Genomic DNA, 20,699 nt, shown 5'->3' with positions numbered 1-20,699 from the left:
TACAAAGCGAGATTCACCACAAGTGAGGTAACAGTCCTGTGGCCAAAGTTCTCACTTGCCATAGTGGTATAAGAAGTTACAGGTCCCTGCTCTGCATTAGACTGAACACAGACTTAAATGTAGGTCTCCTATTCCTGCTGAGTGTTCAGGCCACTACACTGTTGTTTCTTTTGTAGCATCCATTGCTTTTTGGTTTGACCAAAAAATTTCAAGCATTTCCACTGAAAGTTTTTCAAAACTGCACATACCAGGAAAGATATTTGTGTTTCAATGGATCAGAATTTTCCAAGGTATCAACCCCTTGATTGATCATAAAACTACCTGGCCAATCATACTCCATCACTACTGGCAACAGAAGTCAACTTCTGTGCTGCAGCTAGCTTTTATCCTACACAGTTGCAAAAATCTTTTGAAACAGTGTCGTTTAAATGCCCATTTAAATCTTGGATTTAAACTGAAGTGTCCACACATCTGTACTACACTACCAGAATTTTCAGTTATTTGGAATGAGTTTCAAGCTAATCTTTGCACACCCTCTCAATCTTAGATAAACAGAAGACAGCAGAACATGCCTGCCACCTTGAAAAGATATCCTAATCAAAGGTCACTCCAAGTCATGCTGACACACTTTAAAAAAGTTTCACTATTTTTCTCTGAGTCTTTCCCATGTTTATTCTGTTCGTTTTATGAAAAAGCATTTCCATCTGTATATGTTTAGAAATATCTTCACACAAAAAAAGTGACACGTACTGTCCATAACCAAGAAAAAAGGAACAAAAGAAGGAAAATCTTCAGCACTGACAAGAACTGGAAAAGAAAATGAAAAAAAAAAGTGCAGTACCTTAAGGAGAGTAAGAAGAACTGGCATAAATTACAAGGCTTAATTGTGATTTCCAAGCAAACCTAACCACAGCATCCTACTGCCTGGAGGAACATCCAACACAGAAGCTGTAAATAAAGTGTGTACATTGGAGCCAGTACTGGAACTGACAGAGCTCTTCTGCTATCTTGACAAATTCCCTTGCATGAGGGAAAGCTCTCCCTCAGACTCTTTGGTGTCCTATTTCATGACACAAAAGGATGAAGAACGTGCTAATATCCCTATTGCAGCTGCTCAAGATTATAAATCACAGAATCACGGAATCACGGAATCTTCAGAGTTGGAAGGGACCTCTAGAGATCATCTAGTCCAACTCCCCTGCTAGAGCAGGATTACCTAAAGCACATCCCTCAGGGCTGCATCCAGGCGGGTCTTGAAAATCTCCAGAGTAGGGGACTCCACAACCTCCCTGGGCAGCCTATTCCAGTGCTCTGTCACCCTCACTGTAAAGAAGTTTTTCCGTGTATTTGAACGGAACTTCCTATGTTCTAGCTTGTGCCCATTGCCCCTTGTCCTGTCACTGGGAGTCATTGAAAAGAGCCTGGCTCCGTCCTCCTTAAACCCACCCTTTAGATACTTGTAAACATTAATCAGGTCCCCTCTCAACCTTCTCTTCTCCAGGCTAGAGAGTCCCAGCTCTTTCAGCCTTTCCTCATAAGGGAGGTGCTCCAGTCCCATAATCATCTTGGTTGCCCTTCGCCCTGTCCCTCTGCTTGTCCTGTCCCTCTTGAACTGGGGAGCCCAAAACTGGACACAGTACTCCAGTTGTGGCCTCACCAGTGCAGAGTAGAGGGGGAGAATGACCTCCCTCGACCTACTGGCCACACTCTTCCCTATGCAGCCCAGGATACCATTGGCCTTCTTGGCGACAAGGGCACACTGCTGGCTCATGGATAATTTGCTGTCTACTAGGACCCCCAGGTCCTTCTCCTCAGAGCTGCTTCCCAGCATGTCCACCCCTAACCTATACTGGTGTTTGGCGTTCTTCCTTCCCAGGTGCAGGACCCTACACTTGCTTTTGTTGAACCTCATTTGGTTCTTCTCTGCCCAGCTCTCCAGCCTGTCCAGGTCACGCTGGATGGCAGCACGGCCCTCTGGAGTGTCGGCCACCCCTCCCAGCTTGGTATCATCAGCAAACTTGCTGAGGATACACTCTGTCCCCTCAACTAGGTCATTAATGAATATATTGAACAAAATTGGACCAAGTATTGACCCCTGAGGGACACCACTGGTTACAGGCCTCCAACTGGACTCTGTGCCGCTGATCACAACCCTCTGAGTTCTGTCACTCAGCCAGCTCTCGATCCACCTCACTGTCACCTCATCTAGCCCATACTTCCTCAGCTTCCTAATGATGATGTTATGGGAGACAGTGTCAAAAGCCTTGCTAAGGTCAAGGTAGATAAAAAAAAATAAAAAATCCAACTATTTTGATGAAGTATGATTCCCAATTTCATGCCTGTTAAGTTGTAAGTTAATTATGGAGCCACTGAGCAGTGAAAAAAGAGTATAAGATGAAAGATTAAAACCTTCTAACCAAATGAGGTGTTTCCACAGATTCTTTAAATCACCAAACATCATATAATCTCAGTGAGGGCAAAGACATGTCTTTATATTTATCGGTTACACTTTTCTATGTCCATATAATTATGCAAACATGTCTTGCAGGAGACGAATAGTAGAAATTCTGCATCATGTTCTACTTTACAAACAGCTAATTGTATTATAATTCATAATTTATAAAATGAGTGTCATATTCAATGCCTTTATCAGAGATTGTTTCCCCTCCATTATATGTAACTAAAACAAGCTTTTGTTTGCTTAGCCCACTTTGTCAAAGCTTTTCATGCCCACTTAGCTGAACTCTGATTTCAGTTATAAGATGTTAATACCTTATACATCATTGCATGATCAGGATGGGGTCTCTGACATCATGTATTCTTAAGGATTAAAGTTCTTGGCGGCAACCTGTTTCAGTGAAGGGATAATATGCACAGAAGGATTACAGAGTAGTGTGAAGTAGGAAGGACCTGGAATGACAAAGATACATGAGAAGAAATAATCAAGTTTGAGAGCAGGAAAGAGAAGAAGATTAGCCATGTGGTGACTTTCACATCGTATTTAATGTCAACCTAAATCTGATAGGAAAAAAGACTGTTTGAGACATGAAGAATTTTTGAGTACACTGAGTTCACTAGTGAAATTTCCCATTTTCTTCAACAAAAGGTCAGCTTCAATTTATGTTTTTTGAAAGGGATTGCTCTATCATTTGGGAGGCGATTGCTCAGCTTGGCGTCTGAAATGACTCAGAGAGCCCTGCCTGCATGCAGTATGTTCCTGTAATATATTAATTTTATTGTAACTACCCATCCTGCACGATGTGTCTCATATAAATGTATTAAGACTAACATTCTAAAAGTGGGCACTGGGACAGAAATATGCTCATTGCTTACAGACAGAACTATTAGCACAAGCAGAGTGTTTACAGTAAAGGAAGATTAAAATTAAAGTAAGCAAGATGAAACAACTGTTACAAACAGACGGCTGAACCAGTTGCATTTTCAGCAATCCATCTGTAGTTTTAAAGGGTGTATAGAACCCTTTTTTTCAGCACAGTCTAGACTGTGTCAGAAATGGCAAATATTACCTTGATTCAGTCTCGGATACATCAGTTCAATGTCAACCCCAAACATGCAACTTCTCTTTGTTAAGTAAGAAAGCAAAGGCTAGAGTAATGCCTAGCAAAGCTGGAAAAGCTTTAAACGTGTAATCGCTGTAGATGTATAGCTCTGGGCTCTGTTTCAGCATCTTCTCTATAATGTGTCTTTAGGGCTAAGTCTGAAAGTACTTAGTATGCAGAGCTGCTCTGAGTTTGCAGTTAAGTACCTAAATCCAAAGCTGTGATCTTGAAGACTGTAGCTCAGTACTGCCTGACAGCAGTAGTTGCCAATTTTATTGTCCAGAGCAGTCTTCCTTTTTCTCCCTTTGGCATCCCTTATGGCTTTTGTCTCCACACATGAACAGAAAGTCCCTCAGACTGGTCAGAGATCTTCTCTTACTTTACTGTGAGGCCCAAACAAAAGCTAGAAACATAGGCAGCTATTGACTTGGTCATCCACAGAGGCTTGGGCTACCTGAATTCCACAAGCATGCAGATATTTGCAGGCATTCAAACCTGTACTTGCTACTCAGTCTGCAGTAGGCATTAACAGCCTGAAAGGGTGGGATGAGTGAGGTCCTGTTGTCATAACCTCCATTTTTCAGAGTGTACAACATCCTTTGTATCAGAATGAGAAACGGAGAGGAGAGGAGAGGAGAGGAGAGGAGAGGAGAGGAGAGGAGAGGAGAGGAGAGGAGAGGAGAGGAGAGGAGAGGAGAGGAGAGGAGAGGAGAGGAGAGGAGAGGAGGGGAGAGGAGGGGAGAGGAGGGGAGGGGAGGGGAGGGGAGGGGAGGGGAGAGGAAAGGGAAAGATAAAAGTTATGTAGAAACCTAATCCTACCAAAATCAGTGGTTAACACTCTCTTTTCATGTAGTAAGGCTACTATTTCACTGTCAGGTTTGAAAGCACCATAATCTAGGTTTGTATGCACACCTGACTGTGTGGCTTCTGAGGAGTAGTGTTTCATTTATACTAAGCCCACATGAATTGCAAGTTACAGTCTTTAATATTGAACAAGTTGTAATACTATGTTACAATCCAAATCTGTGCTTCACAGTTAAAGGCATTCCTACCATTGCACGAATAAAGTAGCTCATGCTTGGATATATAAATGTATGCACTTCAGTAGATCAGTCACAGGCTTACATAAAAGCAGGACTGGGCCCAAAGGCACATAGTTCACATGAAGTTTAAGGGAAAGAAAACAGCTATTCACATGAAGTTAAACATAACTTTAGGTCTCAGTAATAAGATTAACATTGCCCTCTTCTGGTTTGAATGTCCAAATAAGAAAATTAACACAGATACTGATAATACATATACTATCAGTGATCAAGTTAGTCACAAATTCTGTTCTTAAAAATTGATACTAAAAACCGTAACATAGGTGGAAAAAACTCTGTTGTAGATTAATGAGAAATGAGTCTATATTTTAGCTGCAGTACATCACAATGAATTACCAGCAAAACAAAAGAGAGCAGGAAACAGAAAGAGCACACTACCATACCAGTCTTCATAAACAGGAGATATAGAAGTCTGTCATTGTCATTATAACAGCAGAATTCTTTCATTACCCTTACTACCCTATTAGCAATTTCACTAAAACAAATAGACACTAAAGGATCCATATTACTACTAATACATTTTATTATGCAATAAGGAGCAAAGACCCAGGTAATTTTAAGTGGATATAAACCAGGTTAAAAATATAAGTGTAAAACAATCTGTGAAAGATTTTGGGTCTCATGAAAAGCCTGTTCAAGTCTTCCTGTAAAGCCCTCAACATGGACAAAGCATGACTGGTATTCTAAAGATAAGTGTTTGAAGAAAAGTCAGATGGACGTATTTTGAAGAGTCTTTCCAGAAGCATACAAAGTATTTAATTTTCCTTTGGTGACTGCAGTCCTTTGTAAAGTGATCTGTTCAGCTTTGAACATATTTTAAACATATCTGCTGTACATTAGAATCAGGGGTATATATCTTACAGTCACATTTTATTGTAAATAGAACTGAAGCCCTTGTCTCTTTTATAAGCCTCTTATTTCAGATTTATGAGTTTGCAGTGACATAGTTGTGTGATTTTAGACACATATTAATAGCTTCTCTATTATTTAATTTCAGATATATTGAAATTGTATGTTATACATAGCAATTTTAGTTGAAATGCTAAACAAGGTGGGCAGGACAACATTTCTATTATTACAATGAGAGTTTTCTGAAGTGACATCAACAAAGAAATATTTTAATACACTTATTTTAATCTAAAACTAACTTAGGTTTCAGGTATCACCCCATAATGCCATACCAAATGAAATAAAAAACCAGGTTTGGGGTTTTTTGGATTTTAAATGTCTTCTGATATTGAAAAAAGGAAAAAGCTCAAATATATTACCCTTATACAAAACTTTTCAACTTACAATCAGTGTGGAGAGCTTGGGAATAGTGCAGGGAGCTCAAGTAGTTAAACTGGAAGGTTTTGCTGATGAACAGTAGAACACTATGTCGAACAGTCACACAGGCCAGTAATTGCTAGACCTGGGTAAAATATAAAAACAAGTGAGAAGAAAGCCATTCTGCAGGTCATGCTGCAAACAGGTGTCTTAGCCCCGACAATTGCCTGAAAAAATTCACAGAGTAAGAGACTGACCTAGGATTTGCCTAAAATCTCTGTAAACCTAATATGAATATAAATAAAGAAAGTGCTTTACTCTGAAATCCACAACCCTGTGTCTGTGTCCTGGTCGTGAATCATTTTACATGACCACAGACCAAACAGTAAGCCAGACCACCTTTTTCTTGCAAACCATTCCAATTTGTGCACACTGTACTGAGATGCAATTTCAAGAACGTCAACTTCGTTACTGTGGAGGTGTTTTGCCACCACATCTAATCAATTCTTCCCATTTACTACTTCTAAAACAGATGTCCAATACGACAAAATTGCCATGCAGAAATGAGTGTACCTTTACTAATTGAAATGGTGATCGCCAGACATAAAGTTGATGCCAAGTTAGTCTATGGCTGACAGAAAAAGGGCAGATAAGAGAATCAGCGTTGACTGGAAGACATTATGTACAAATAAGGCGCGTTCCTAAAAGCTCCCTCCACAGCTTTTCTGAATGAAATCTTTTCTCACTTGCATGCATGGGGAAGGCTTCAGTTCAAGAGGAGACAGTAAAGTGGCTATTTTTTTTTCATTTCTGCTAACCCATCACACACGTGGTGTTGGAACCAGATCTCTATCAGGAAGAATTCTGGGTTTCTGAAGTGGTAGAAGCAGTTTCTGAAGCATATTTCAGATGAGTCACATAGCTCAGATGAGTACCAGCCTCACCTCCTTGCAGTAGGTACTGGCTACAACACCCCACGCTTCATATAATTTCTCAGTATGGTTTCACAGCATATTGTCAATCTGCAGAAAATGTGTCATTAAAGCCATTGCTTCTTCGTGGTGAGATCTGACACTTATTTGCTCTATTGCTTAGTTCTTCCCATCATTCCCATCACCTTCTCAGAGCTAATCAGAATTGGGAAATACACAGTGTGTTTCTTTTAGACACTGTCCTTTGGCTTTGTGAAGCTATCTTCCTTTGACATGATTTCTACCATTTTCCATCAGCTGTCAACAGCTACCAAAGTCAGATATTGTTCTTGTATTGAGATGCAAACAGCATATCTAGCAAGACCAAATTTCAAGACAGTCTGTAGAATCAGCAACTTAAGCTAACATATTGATGACATCAGGCCGTCGATATAGTTCCTAAGTGATTGGCAATAGGTTCTAAAACTCTCCATTTAACTTTTCCTGGCATGTTTTAGATCTGGTAGCCCTTAATTTGCCTATCCACAGGGCATTTGATTGGTGACATGCTTAGTTGTCTTTCCATTCCCCCAGTCTTCTCCGCTCCTTTGAACCAGGTGCTCTTGTTCCTTTTCCATGATAAGGGAGCTTGGCTGCCTGCCCAGACTTCTAGCTGTTCATCCGTCTGTCTTGAAAAATAAAATAACTACAGCTTCAAAGCTGAATTTCAATCCTTCTGTGGCAGAACACAAAGTTGGAGAAATGAGACTGATAGGAAGAGAGAAGGATGAAGGAAAATTTGCTTATCATGCAGTAAGAATGCTCAGAGCTAAGGTACAACTGTAATGGGACAGCTCATCACACAGGAATTTCTGAGGTAGGGATAAGAGGGAGTCATAGGTCATGTAACTTGCAAGTGTGGAGAAAGGAGGGAAATAAGGGGATGGGAACAAGAACATTCTGCTAAAAATCAGTAGCAATAATGTGTTTAACTGGGTTCCTGTAAAGTTCTCTATTCCTATATACTACTGCAGAAGACAGTCTCTTCCCTTTCCTCAAATTCCTTTGACTCACAGGTTCTTGAATGTCTTCAAAACCTAAATCTAGATTCAGACAGACAGTATAACTGGTGCTCCACATGCTCAAAAGTAGCATTTGATCTGATCTTCTGATGGACTTATCTTTTCTAGCATCAGGAAAGCTCCCAATTTCAACGTTCAGTGTAGACTGTGTTTTGCTCAAAGGCCTTCTTCCACCCTGGTTACACCTGCTTAGCCTTCCAAAAGTAAGACAGACAGTACACTGAAAATTTCTACTCAACATTTTAGTTGTAAAAAAAAAATAAATTAACCTATGATGACTGGCGTGTCTGAAGGAGATTCTTAATTGCATTAGAAGAACATTCAGGTTATAAATCAGGCACCTGTAAGTTAGGAAATGCATATATAACTGTAACACAGGTTTCTAGCTGTGACACCCTGTTTTCCCAGCCCAAGAAGACTGAAGCAGCGTGCATGAAACCTATTCAGGCCTTTTCTTCTGAGCATTATTTATTCGTTGTTGTTGACAGTCTTTAGCAACCCTCAAAGTAAGTCTCTGCATAAATTCTGTTTTTCTGATGTCATGGAGCCTGCTGTTTCTCTCCCGAACACCCCACAGAATACGGAGGAGGACAGCAAAGAATCTAGCTATCTAAAGAGAAAACACTCAGCATATATACACCTATGCCTGAATTTATGATCTTGAATAACTTCAGTCATTAGCAACCTTAATTTTTCTCTTTGGAAAACTAAAATATGTTTTACAACACTTGCTCAGGGAGTACCTTATGAAACAAAAAAAACCCTATACCTTGCAAATTTATGAGAAAAAAATGCAGAGTGTATTACAGGAAATGCAAGAAAACTAGGATAAAACTTTTCCGTAACAGAGAAAGTGCCAGTTTTTTCTGTATATGAGAAGCAGTACGCTAAGGGTTTAATATATTGTGCTATGTGAATAGGAGCTCAGCAACATGCATTTGAGAAAACCAGCCCACGCATGGCTTTGCCACTTGGGTGTAACATAGGTTTCCAAACCCATGGCAGTAAAACATTCTCACATCCTCCATGCATGCCCAGTATAAATGTATTAAATAATATACATATACATCATATACATATACATATACATTTTGTTGTCTTTTCTCTGTTTTCAATTTTTATTAGCTGAAAGTGCATCAAATGCAGTGACAAATGTGTCCAGGCATAAATATCACCTGATTAGGGTACAAATCTATGTAGTGGCATTCTGATTTATACCTTCTGAAGCTAGCACAGAATACTTTTTGAAAAGCGTGTATGCCAGCTTTTCCCTTTGTTTAGCCTGTGGCTTGACAAGTCAGAATTGGTGGAGGACTTGAAGCAGCAGAGGTGTGCTAACCAGGCAGAACGGCAAAATGCAGTCTGAAAAAGCAGGGGAAGATTAATTTTTCCTTGGGGCACAGAAGAACTTGGAGTACTCATACTTCTCATGAAAAATGATGCAAACATCAATCCCAAGGTTTTGAAAGCCTCCTGCAAGACAAAAGGCCTCCATCACCACAATTGATTTCTGTCATAGCTGAAACTATTTCCAGTGGTTTCTTCCAATGTTTTTTCAAAATGTCTCCTTACAGCACTGAGAAATAATGTGAAGACTAATCATTAGTAATTTACTGTAATTCCTTCAATTAATTATGCTAGATCTCTATGTGGATTGCCTGCTGCCTACTGCTCTTGCAGGGTAGGCATTGCACACTCTATGTGAGCTTAGGTTTTCAGGAATGAGCTGAGGGCATGTGCGCCTCTTACAAGGTGGTTTTTACCATACTTCATGCAAATAACATAGTACTTATCACATAACAATCTACTAAATTGTACAACTCTTGAGCTACTTGAATGTCTTAGAGCTGGATCCACACCAGGACTTGGTACCTAGTTGCCATTGTGTAATTGCTCAGTCCAAAGCTGAGATCCTGCCTCTACTTGTTAATTACCTGTCTTTCACCAATTGGCGTCTCCTTTTGTTGGTCTGCCTTTCATCACACCAGAATCACTCTGAGATCCCAGGATCTCAGATAGAGATCTGTGTGACATGGCAGAGGACTCCAGGAGGCTGATCAAAGCTGGGAATGCTAATCAGATGAACATCTCCCTGAAGTCTATGCAAAGGAAGTTAAGAAACGTGGAGCTCAAGATACACCTCAAGATTGCTCTGGGCTAGCCTAGCTGTTCAGTGATGCTAACTTTCATGGCACTCTTCTCCAGAAAAGGTCCAGCAGAAAAGGTCTGCTATGCTCATGGAAATACACTGCAAATATAGATTTCTCAAGAACCTCCTTCTTCCTATTAATTTTTCACCTGCTGTTTTATTCCATCATATGCCATGATGCCTGTATTTGAGTTAGAAATCTTTTCCATAAAAATAAAAATAATGGGCTGTGATTAGCCACATCTCTGGTCTTCTTAAAATGCAGGATTCTACTAGTACTTTCATTATCATCTCTGCATGTTCTGCAGCACACAGATGCAGTTTCCTTTTCACTGCCTTTGTTTTTTACTCACACAGAGTATTTGGAGAACCACGTTCCATAGAAATAATATATCCCCTGTGTTAAAGAAAGAAATAAAATGTAGTATTTCTTCTCCTCAGTCTAAAACTTTGACAGTACAAAACACGTAAAATACAGTTGTAAAATTCTTAATTTGAAGTTCACTAGAAAGGTATCAATGGAAAAGAGGGATTTTTATAGATGCATGTAACTGATTTGGGAGTTTTCATATGGTAGAGGGCAGAAAGAACTGTTATGTCAGAACTACAGCTACAAACTAATCTGTAAGATAATCTTTAATAATTGGTAGCAGTACAAATTATTATACCTTATTACATTTCCTTGTGGTAGTTGTAATTACAGCTCAATTGATGAGAAAGAAGTGAAAGACACAGTACAGTACCTATATTTGCTAACATGAAAGCTATATTAGTTTTTATGATACCGTATTTGGTGACAGGCATTTATTTTCTAGCTTGTCTTAGATATTGACCAAAAGTAAGATATAAAATTAATAGTTATCCAGCAAGTTTTGGAATGTGTAAAATCAAACTGTTAAAGCTATGAGAAATGCTTTAGCTGGGATGGTCAACACCAATACCACATCATTGCTACATGGCACTTTTCACCAAAACAAATACAGAGACTTCTATAAACTATAACATGCGGAGATCACATCAGCCATCACTGAAATCCAACACATCACACACATCACTGTAATGAAATCACGCTCCATGTACCTATACAGAACACAGCGTATCTTATAAAATGATTTATATTATTGCTGAAGTAATTTAGTTTGTGAAGCCTATGGACTATTTCCCATTCAACCTTCATGACACAATTATGTCTTCACTTTACAGGCTTTATCTTTCTAGTTCAGAATCCCCATTATTATAACAAGAAAAAAGAGATCAGAGCATAGTTCTACACCAGTCGATGTGGAGACATAGACTTGTCCCAGTGGATCAGCAAGTGAAGATGAAAGGGATCCCTGTAGCCTGTCACACTGAAATTGCTCTGTGGGAACTGACTGGTTGCAGCTTGAAAATATTTGTGGGAAGCTTTTTCTTCAATTCTACTTCCTAGGAGTTTGTACCCTTATTTTCTTCTGAATTTGGAGTATTCTTATATCCAAAACTAAATAAACAAATACATACATACGTACGTAATCCTCCCAAAGTAGCTAATAGTCCTCCGTAATTTTAAGAAAAAACAATGGATTTCCCCAGTCTTCTTGTAATATGACCACCATATATTTAACATGAATTATAGGTGGCAGATTCCTAAGAGCAAACAGGTCTTACTTAGTTTATAAAACTTTTGCCTAGCTTTGTCTCAGCATTATTTAACACCTCCCCATCTAGACACTTACTTTATCGCACAAGGGTACATATGTACTACACATTATTTCCATAGACAGCTATTATCACAGTATTTTTTAGCTTATTAGAGCTGTTAGACTGTGTGTTATACTCCTTAAGGCTACTTTACATTTTTTATGAGACATGTGAATTTTCAACTCTGTGACACCATTACAAATGTGTCTGAATGAATTTTTACACCATTACTTATAGGTTCTCCCATGCAAAGAACTTTCGAGTTCAAAATACAGATGCTCAAGGAAAAAAAAAAGTCTTTTGCAAGGCAATGAAAAAATTAAGTTGGAACTTGTCAAACTTAAATTTGAACAAGTGAAATGATCTGACATGTATGCTATATCTTTGATTTCTGCACTTACTGCAACCCCCATGCCACCAAGTTAGCAAAAATCACATATCTAGGAGCAGATTTACCTTTCTTCATATGTCTTACCTTTTTCATGTGCTGAGTTGATCTGTTAGATAACGTTCCGAGGTCTGACTTTGTTATTTCCTTAGTATTTCTTCAATGGTTTCCCTGACACATGCTGATATTAATGAGAATGAAGATGAGGGCATGCTGGTTTTGCTGTGCTTAAAATCTTAGATAATAACAACTGCTAAATATGTGAAGAGAGTTCTTTCCCTGTATTTTAGTATAATTAGAAATAGCTTCTTTTCCTCATATCTGGAAGTGCAGGCATTAAGTGTAAAATGATCATTATTCAATATGCAGTTTTAGAAAGGAAACTTAGTCCCTAAGAAAGATGACAGCTCTGCTGTGGCCTGGCGTCAGACACAGCCTTCAGAAATGAAACTCCGCAGCAGGAGCAGCAGTAGTGATTTTCCATTCTCAAAAGAAGGTGGCATTTTTCCAGAAAAGACACCTCTAACAAGGGTCAAGCTGAATGTTTGGTCTGGCCCCAGGCATTATAACAGCTTCTTCAGCAGTGATAACCTCCTAGAAAACAATTTAGCCTGCAGATCTCAGAGAGTGGCTGCCACAAAATGTGTGTCTAATTTACAAAATTAGGAGGGAGGTGTTAGAAGTGGCCCACAGAGAGAATGCTGCTGCTGCTCACAATGTCAAAAAGGGGAGAGTTTTTCTGATGCATCAGGTCACCTGGAATTACCTGCCACAGAGCTGGGAGGGGAAGGAGGAGCAAAGAGCTGCTGATGGAGAGTAGCAAAGGAGATGAGCCAAGTGGATGCTCTTATTAGGAAGAAACAGCTCTGTCAGATTGCCAGGGCAAGTCCTTTATCATCTCAAACGCAAACTGCAGTAGTGCTGCACGCAGGCACTGGGGATGCTGCTTCTGATTTTCTTCTGTTTGCCCTGAAGAGCCATACTCAAAGTTAGACAGATCTGACCATCACCTGACTCATGCACAGCTCCCTATCAGCATGCAATGCACAGTCTCTACACAGCTTTTTTGATATTAATGTGGGACCATGTGGATGAGCCCTTCCGTTTCTCCTTTTTTGCATGCCCATATTTCTCAACCAGACATCCATCTTTTCATAATGTGATGAATACTGCTATTTGCTCTTGTGGCCAGCTGTAGCCCAAGTCCCATCAGAAATGCTTGTTTACTGCCAGTTCACATCTCATTGGATTTTTTTATTAACTGCCTCTATAGGGGTGTTTGCTTTGTCCACCCTTAGCAAAAATGCCCTGGACAGCAACAGCTGTTAAGAATGCGAGTATAAATATTGCATGTGGACTAAATATATAAAACTGCCTGAAAAGTCACTTGTCAAAAACTGATTACGTTAAAGAGGAGGAAGACCATCACCTGGATTATATGGTAACTGAGGAATTTCAGAGACACTCTAGAAAAGTACAGAAGAAGAATTAAAATTTGTAATAGTTGAGTATTACAGCTTATTTCTTGTACATCTGATTCTGATCCTGAATCGCAGTTCACTGATTGTCAGTTAATTATGTGTTAATAAAACAATAAATCACATTGATACCAATTTAAGTTTTCCCCTCCTTCAGGTTTGACTCAAGAGGTAGCATCAGGAAAGGAATTTATCTCAGAGTCCTCACATGGATTAATTGTCCAACTCCTACCCCTGTCTCACTCTCTTTACTTTGTGTAAGAATACTGGTAGGTGAGAGGAAGAAACACATGGCAAACGAAGCAGCAAACAGCAGTTCTGCACTCTAACAAAATCTGAGTGCTAAGAATCAAATGCAGAAGCAGGAGAAGACAACAGATCAGAGGCTGGTATGCTATCCAGAATCCCTGGTACCACAGCTTCCAGCAAGAGTGTCAATATGATGCATGTGACGCATGACAGTAATTTTATCTTAAACACTATGGTGATAGACAGTACAAAAAATATATCCCAGTCATACATAGTAAAGGAATTCTTTTATGTTTTTATTTCTCCTTTTTTTAGCAACACTAAGACTGATCTCTTGACACAATGCAATGCAATTGTGAGAACAGTCAGCTGGAGTTAGTGCCTCTCAGTTAATCCAGCTCCTCTTGTGAGCATTAGTGCAGAAAGCCGCTAACATGACTGAGCTACTTCTGGATCTGTAGATAATTAAGCTGGTGCCAGCTCAGAGATGCAGTATCTTCGAGCCGTGATCATAATAAAGGAGAACACTTATAGCTCAGAGCACCTAAGAGCTGATCTAAAATCCATGACCTTCCCTACTATCAACAAATCCCTGATGGGAAGGATGGGAAGGAAAGCAAGAGATATTTTGACAGTACTGAGGCAAAGGAGACATAGCAAATACAGAAAACCCAGCAATACTTGCTTACTTCACTGACAGGGAGCTCTTGCAGACATCTGCTCGGTTATTCCTATACTGAAGATCATTTCAGGCACTGAATTTCTGAATTTCTGAAATTTCCTTTGGCCACTTCAGACAGCAGGGAAATAAAAAGCTATCTTAAGTACAGTTTAGCTTCTGTGGTGAGCACAATTGCCTGGATGCTAATTTGTTCTTTTCTTCTATGTTTGCTGGAAGGCTAAATGGTTACTAGACAAATTAATGCTGATAACGCAGTAATGTATTAATCCTAGTACCTAAACCTACCTTTGCGAAAACTTACCAGAGTTTAGGAAAGAGGAGTCTTAGTACGCCTGTAAAGCTTGCGTGCTCATAACTGAAGAATAGTTAAGTCGTACAAAGAGATGTGGACCCATGAGAAAAGGGTCCCAACAGTAGAAGGTAACAGAAGAACGTATGTCATGAGGATAGCTTTCCTTTTCATATTCCTTTCTTTTCTTAGAAAGTGAGAGATTCATGCTTCTTCGGTTTGTGTGAGATCAGAAATAGTTTCAGAAACTCTTTCTCGCCCATTCTCACTTCATTTTAAATTATCTTCAGATTAATTTTATAATACTAATAATGGTAATAATACTGCCATCTCTGTGAAGCTTAGAATTGCATTAGGAATAAGATTAATATAAACTGAAGCAAAAAGACTACTGTCCTATTTTTTGCATCTTGAAGTTCCCTTACTCTCACTGTACCAATTCTTTAGTTGTGACACTTGAAATTATATCCCCTGGTCATATCTGCCCTGAAGATGCTCCTGAAGAGTCAGAACCCTCATTTTCCAGAAGCTTTCCTAAAAAAAGCTTATCTTAAAATGGCTAAAAAGATTTTGGAGAAAAGATTCTGGTGTGATGGTGTTGTTGCACCACCAAATATTAAAACATATTAGTTTCGCAAAACAAACCTATTTTTCCTTTTGATGATCTCATGTATTCTGTGTATTAAATTATGTCTATATATTACTTACTGTATTGCAAAAGTGTGAAAAGGACTCTGTACTTGTCCAAATAAAATACTTTGAATTTCTAATATTTCTGAAGTTAAATATTGCAGAAATTTCATTTCATAATTTAAAGTTGAGATTTCAAAATTGATTCTCCTTTACTGCACAAGAAACATGAAACTCTTTTTACCAACTCTGCATGCTACCAACAAGTGATCTAAGTCAATGGCAGGTAGTTCCAGGATAGAATTTCAAAACTCCTCATGCTCACTTTGCAGTTCCTTATATATGCTTTAGAAAGCAAACAGTCTGCTTGTCCTAAGACTAGCCCTCCCTAATTAATGCCAAATAGAGGTACAGCAACATTCTCACCTGTAACTTGGTCTCATTCACAGTGTTTAATACCATATCCATTATGGACAATTGCTAAATGAGTGTAGAGGCTAGTCTAATTTCAGAAAATTGTTTCATCAAGCTATTTATTCAATTTACAAAATGAACCTAAGTTAACTTCTCAGAACATTTGTCAAATCATATTAAATCAGTCAACCAAGGATGTTATCTGTCATTAGCAGCCACAGAGAGTTCAGAAAAATCCTGTAATTCTCACAGTTATCTCCACCTGATTTAGATAAAGCAAGTATAAAATCATTTTTCTTTCCAATGAACATTTTCCCTGGAACATTTCCTACTCTCCCAATGTTGAGATGCTTAACCAACAATGACTATATCAATAATATCCACATTGTCATGCACATATGTTAATAATAGTGTATTAAATCATTAAGCTTGAAAACAAACCTTTCCTTAATTTGCTTTCAGGTATTATATAAAACAATAAATTAGGTAATAAGCAATCAATTGATAGAATAACATGACATAAATGATGGCCCATAAAGTTCCAAGGTCCTAAACATGTAAGTCTTGGTGAGGTATTGTATTAGGAGCAAGAAATACATCCTCTAATTACTTAGATCAGTGAAAATTAATGGTATGAAACCGCAAATGCTCATCTACAAATTCCTTTGGTCTGTGACAGCAGTGAGCTCTCCATATCCTGCTGATGGTCAGTTACAGTTACAAGACTGTGTAAGCAATTTCCATAAACGTTCATGGCGGTCGTCTCATTATACATATATTAATTTTTTTTTACAGCATTGATTTGCATTTGCTTTCTATGTAGAAGTCTTCCACTAACATGCTGGAAACCACCACTGCTACTCCCAAACTAAGGATTGTTTGGCCAGCAGAACTGAAGTGGTAAAAACACCTCTATTTGGTGAAGAACAAAACTGCCCTTTGGGACAGTGGATATCCTGAAAGATTAGTGGTTCTCATCTGCTGTAAGCCTTTCACCAGAAGCGCTTTGGTATGACAGCTTAGGCAGGGCAGCTCCCCCAGTAAATGCACAGTACAGAAGAAGCTCCTTGATAGCGCTACACAGAAGAGCAGAGCTGAGGGGAATCTTGAGGCAACTACCCCCAGTTAACACCATCATGAACATATGAACAGATCTCCTTCTTGAGCTTCACAAGAAGTGGGAAAAATCCGTACTGATCAAAAGAGAAAAGCAAGTTCCATGTACCCTCAATGCGCCTTCTGCAATCCATTCCTGATACAAAAATCATTACACCCAGGTGAGGCAGTGATGGTTCAGCATCTCACAGCTCTCCCCAAGAAGACATAACAACAGGCCTTCCCAACTGCGCTGTGGGACGTTGCTGCCAATTGACTGTGTGTGCGTTCAGCAGCTGGAAACAGATGTGTCGTGGAGTACAAGTATGCTGGACATGCTCACACAAAGGGTAAACAGCATGAATGGGGAGTCCTATTGGAATTACTGGTGGGAGTAGAGGAGAATATATCCATAAAGGGTTATGGCCAAAAGAAATTCATGAGTTACAGCTTTCCTAATGATTCACTCCCAGTAGGTGGGTGTTGAAGCAAATCTGAACTGAGGGCTGCTTGGGAAGGTACTCAGTTCGAGTAAAGAAACCTAGCTGTTAATTTGAGTAGGAACTTGTAAAGGGCTAGAAACTGGCCACTGCTGGCAGCACCTGCAGCCATAGCATAGTCATAGCAGAACTAACACAGAATGAGTACAGCCAACACACTGGAAGTTCAAATTCTGTGTTACGACTAAGAACAAACACATCATGCACAGTTGTTCATTGCCTCCTTGCAAAAAGTCCTGTAATTCTATATGCATTCTGTCTAGTCTGGCTATATAGACTGAATAGTACCTGAGCAACAAAACAGTGCCATATACATCTATGGACGGAAAGAAAACTGACTACATTAAATAAATACATTTAATCAAAAGTATAGGTTAAAACTACAGGTTAAAACTAAGTGCCCCCATGATGGTGTTATATTAGTATAAAAGATGTGAACAGTAGCAGTCTCTCATTGTAATTTTCAAGAGATCAGTTTTTATGTTCGAGTTCACAGGCCTCTCATTCCACATTCCTATTGTGATGATAAGAAGAAATGCATATGAGGTATAGAAATTAAGATGACACAAAGTTCTGACAATTTTCTATTACTGCCTGTATTTTTACATCAGAAGGGAACAGAAAATAACCCCTTATATCTGATAAGGCAACAGATTAATCATTCTTCTAAGTACATTTTTTATCCTTAATAAACCCCAAAATTCTTTCTAAGATAAAGACATGGCTTAATTTAAAGTTTTAAAACCTTATTAAGAACAAAAATAAATTGGAATTTAATTCGAAAATTTCAATTTGAAATAATTTATTTTAAAATTTTCATTAATTTAAATGTAAAATAATAAAGATATAAATGAAAGTCATTTTCAAATGAAGAAAATTAAGGTTATTTTTAAACTGACAAAATTAAATACACCATTATTTGTTTTTCAATTTCTTCCTCATTTGAAAAATTGCAAAACTGATTTGTTTCTTCCAGGAAGCTTTGAATATGAGAATTTTACTTTTCATTGAAAAATCCTGGACAGCTGTAGATTTCTAGCTTGTTCATAATATTTAAAACAGATTCACTGAAGAACGTAAACATAACCTGATCAAAATGCCATTAACAACCTCTTCACAGCTCACGCTTTTCCCAGCTTCAACTTCCGCATTTTATTGCTCCTAGAGATTATTTTTAAAAATGGCCCTAAGAGGAATTGTTCTTCATTTTCTTGATACAAGCAAATAGAAACTTATCTGAGAATTGCTGGGGGTTTGTGCTTTACCATGTGCAAGTCACTCAATACTTCTAGCCAAAGTGCATGGTATATGCATAGTGCTGAGATTATATTTCTGAGACTTTTCTTAAATTCAAAATAAGATGTTCCTCCCCCCAAAATTATTAATAATGTTTGCTGTATTATACTTCATAAGGAAGACTGATGACATTGGTATCAATAATGCTAATTTCCAAAAAATTAGTGTGGTGCTTGTTAAGGTGCTGAGTTATACTTCATGGGTAGGCAAGACAGTAACTTTTTCATTGATGTCAATGCACTCATCATCTCGAGAGACGTGTATTACCTACACAAATATTGATGTAAAGAAAGGAAGGAAGCATTCTGAAAACAATTTAGCATAGAAAATAACATGATGTTTTACAGCACTAGCTTCCAAGTGATAGCTATGGTAATTTCTAGTTATAACAATGCAGTATCAAAATTTTTAGGCATTTTACCCGTAGATACCAATGCTTTCTTAGATACTTAGGCTAAAAGGTATTTGTCAAGACATAATGTGCTTCTAAATCAGAATACAAGAAACTCTGACCTCAAAATTATTGACTAATTAATCACAACAACCCCATGTGTATGAGATACTGATTACTTCTGTTTTGGAGACTGCTGATATTTAGTTATCAGAGTTCACGCTGCAAGTGACTGATGGGAGACCAACTAAATGTGCCAGCCTCTCTTCCTCTAAATGCTAGATGACCAGTGACATCCTTCCCAAGATGATAAAGATAAAATTCACACTCACTTTTCTTCTTAACTATTTAAACTTTGTTTAAATTATTAAATGAAGACTGTAGGAGCTATGAAATAGTTCCACTGCTATCACTGCATGAGAAACTTTTCTAGCCACGACTAATGTCAACCGCAAACACCCAAGCACCTTCTATACCTGGATCACAGAGAGTTTGAAAATTAGAGTTCTGGGTCCACGTCTGCACAGGATTGGTTAAGAAAATTTTCAAAAGCAACTAACATACCATTGGGTCTCCACGGTACAGCCCTGTGTACCTACACTTCTGCCCTGTACCGCAACACGAGGCTATTCCTTTATGACAGCAATAATGAAAGTTTCCTCCTTCTCACCACTTCACTTGTTTCTTCTTGAGGCACATAGCTTTATTAGGAAGGTGGTAAATCCTCCTGGAGGGCAGGGGAATGACCAAGCCACATCTCTCAGGATTAGTATGGCAGGTCCCTTAGGGACTGCAATAGATAATACTGCTTTGTTTACTTTGGGCAGCCTTTCCCGGTTTCTCCCTGTAGCCCTAAGGGCTGGAAACACAGCTTCTTGTTTAAAGGAGGATGTCTAAGGTAAGCCACATTCCTCAAGTGCAGAGAAAGGTAAGCCCTTAGAACCAAGGTCTTGAACAGGCTTTGAAAATAAATGGTGAGAGGACGTACATGCACATAGTAAACTTCTAGTTAGCAAAGCTTTGAGATTAAGAACAAGCTTAAGAACAGAGTTTAAGAACAGTATTTCACTGATCTACTACACAATTAATTCTCTAGCACACAGTTCCTTTTCTCAAATGTAATGAAATTTGCCTATTCAGCAAGTCATCATGATGTTTATAAACTATGCAAAATGAATAGTTTATGAGAGGTAAGTGATATACCTGGGTCTTATACTTGCACAGTGATGTGAGTTACTCCCACCAGGGAAACAGAGCATGATTTGATGATATGTAATGTGTATACTCCCATCATGCATAAGATAAAAAGTGCAATACTCCTTCATAGAAAGAGTGTGTGCCAGTCAGAACAAGTTTCAGTTGCAGTTTTAGTGGCTCCTGGAACAAGGGAAAAGAGCTTCAAATTTGGGTACCCATGATTAATTACAAACAGCAAGAAAAATCAGTGCAGGAAAAATACCAAAAATATCCCCTAATTCTTAACATCTTCCTACAGAATCACAACAGTACTTTAATTGAGCAGACATGGAACAGGAG

The sequence above is a fragment of the Rissa tridactyla genome, chromosome Z (assembly GCF_028500815.1).
Source record: "Rissa tridactyla isolate bRisTri1 chromosome Z, bRisTri1.patW.cur.20221130, whole genome shotgun sequence".
Classification (NCBI taxonomy): domain Eukaryota; kingdom Metazoa; phylum Chordata; class Aves; order Charadriiformes; family Laridae; genus Rissa; species Rissa tridactyla.
The sequence above is the reverse complement of the archived record's forward strand: the minus strand, read 5'-3'. Positions refer to the sequence as shown.